General features: G+C 38.9%; 1 pseudogene; it reads left to right on the top strand.

Annotated features, from left to right (window-relative positions):
• Positions 212-1,057, top strand: LOC110389394 (annotated as a pseudogene).

The following is a 2,683-nucleotide window of genomic DNA, read 5'->3' as shown; positions in this document are numbered from 1 at the left end:
ATTATTTTAGATCAGCCATGAGGGTGAAATAAATAAATACACATAAACACCTGTTGACAGCTAGTTCATTTGGATGACACCTTCTCTGGGAGGATATGGGGACAAGGTGCTGTCACTGTTGACATGTTGGCTGAGGCGGCTTTGGCTGCAGCTATAGCCTTCTGGCTGTGGTGTGACAAGGTCACTGCACTGAAGATGCTTTCTAAAGAGAATGGGGAATATTTTTTAGTTGGGATGAAACATTATCTCTCCTCTAACCAGAAAAGGGCATTAAGGTCAAGACAGATGTATACGCATGGTTGGAGGATGCTCAAGAATACATGGGAGCACCATACTTTGCTGCAATTACAACTCACAAAGTGGGTGTAGATTTATTGTATGTATGTTGTATCAAACATGCAGCAATAGTATTCAGATTGTATTGCCCACAGCTGACTATTCTTCTGATTCTTAACAGTCACACCTGTGTCCATGAGGTGGAGAAGCAGTTACCTGACCACACTCAACTGTCATAGGACCTATCTTAGACAGAGATTAAGTTCTACCGCAGAATGCCAAGGATGGACTGTGTCTTATTTCCCAGCAGCTTTCTCTTATTCAAGGCTACCAGTCAGCTATTCTTACCCCAAACTATACGGAGTTTAGTAAACTATATGAGGCCATACTTAAAGACCCTGCAGACAGTCGTTATTGTCATAGATGTGTTTTAAGAGCCAGCCAACCCTTGGGGAATTTGACAGTTATTCAAAAGGGAGAATGAGATCTTATTCCAGATGGATAGAAAGTACTTGTATGTGGTCACTGTGGAAGCAGCCAGAGATATGGGGGACACGGAGACCTCCTTTCCTTATCTCTTGGAGTCCTAGTGCACTAGGCATTTCTGACTGGAGTAGAAAAAACAAATAGTCAAAATCCCTTGGTAAAGGTTGAATTTGGAACTTGGTCTCTCACAAGGCAGTGTAACAAACAAGCCTTTCAAAAATTTGGGCATTCAATGATTACCTGTGACATAGTTACAGAAATTGGAACAGCTTTTAGCAAGCATTTTCAAACTTGAAGTCAAAGTAGCAAAGAAGAAAAGGAAGAACAATGACTGCAAGAGTAATTGCATTTTCAACTGAATTTAAATAAGTAATACATCTTTTCAAGTGCTGTAACAGCACTGATATGATAGGTAAAATTTTAATTTTAATTTTTAATAATAGAAAAATGCAATTAATGTAGATTTTTTATGAGTTTGGAATAGAAAAAATATTTTGGCTGAAATAAGCTGCCATTGTAGATCTGTTTTAATAAAATAAAATTAACTAAAAGTATTCCTCTGTTCTTTTTGATAGTTATTGAACAATAACTGAAGTATGAACAGCAAAAAAATGCACTTGATAGTTATGAGTAAAATTCTTTCACCAGCTCAACTGAATTTCCTGGGTTACACCAAGATTGTGATGATTTCATCCTTAAGCTCTCAGTCTATAATTAACTACTACATTTCATGTTTTGCTATGCTTGTATATGCACTTTTAGAAGCAAAAAGTATGCCTCTCTGGAAAGGGAGCGTGTGAACATTGCCTTAGATTTTGAATGTAACTAGTTGTCTCTTTTATTCCCACTCCCAGAAGCGGCATTCATTTTGACAACTCGCACCTTCCTGCAAGGTCTTTTTTTTTGGGAAAAGATTCCTCCATCACAGAATAAGGGCGTACTGTAGGTATATTCGTATTAAACAGTAATTATGCTTACCAGAAAAAGTAATTCTTTTATAGCCCTTCAGCTGGTCTCAGTCATCTACTCAGTATGTTGAACTGTGTGAGATCATCATTCGGAGAAGTACTAGGCAGCGTAAAAATGTAGTAACACCGAAGTGACCTGCTCAGACTCTCAGGCAAAATGAGAGAGCAAAGTGCTTATAAAACTCAAACTGCCTGCTGGAATGGAGCTCTGAGAACATGAGTGTATGTATATACAGGTGGCTATGTATTAACCAGCAAGAATATGAATTCAAAAGGCAGCATGCATCTGTATGCTCAATAACGCAGGCACTTGTGCACTGCAAGTCAAAGGCAGGAACAGAAGAATGTTGGCAGGTGTTGCAGCTGAGTGCAGCAGCTGGGTGTACAGACATTTTGCTATGTTGTCACCAAGACAGGTCTTCTCCCATCACAGACATACCTGACAGGATTGCTGGAAGATCAGATCTGCTCTCAGACACAGGGTTGGAATTTCAGGTGGTCCTGTGTGGAGTTGGGAGTTGGACTCAATGATCCATGTGGGTTTCTTCCAGTGTGGGATATTCAGTAATTCAGTGAAATGAAACCTAGAAACTCACAAACTGCAGCTACTTTGTAAAAAATTTAGGTCTAGTCTAGCCTGGTTTAGTGTTCTGAAAAATGCCTCTAATGAAGATGCAGTGAATGAAACCATTGGAAAGGATCAGTGTTCAGATAACTAGTGCATCATAAGCTCTGCAGAATTACTGCAAACAGATCAGTTGTCTATGCTGTGCCTTGGAACTTCTGGTGTTTTTTTTTTCACTTTGGTCATGAGAAAGTAAAGGATTGCATTGTGGCTACAAGAATTTTGGTTCCTGATAATGCCTAGTTATGGTACTACATGAGTATAAATAAAATGACTGGTTATTTTCTCTAGTGTTCAAGTGTAATATTTGCAAATATGTGTCTGGCAT

This window comes from Numida meleagris, chromosome Z (genome assembly GCF_002078875.1).
Source record: "Numida meleagris isolate 19003 breed g44 Domestic line chromosome Z, NumMel1.0, whole genome shotgun sequence".
Taxonomy (NCBI): Eukaryota; Metazoa; Chordata; class Aves; order Galliformes; family Numididae; genus Numida; species Numida meleagris.
This window is presented reverse-complemented; position numbering and strand designations above follow the sequence as displayed.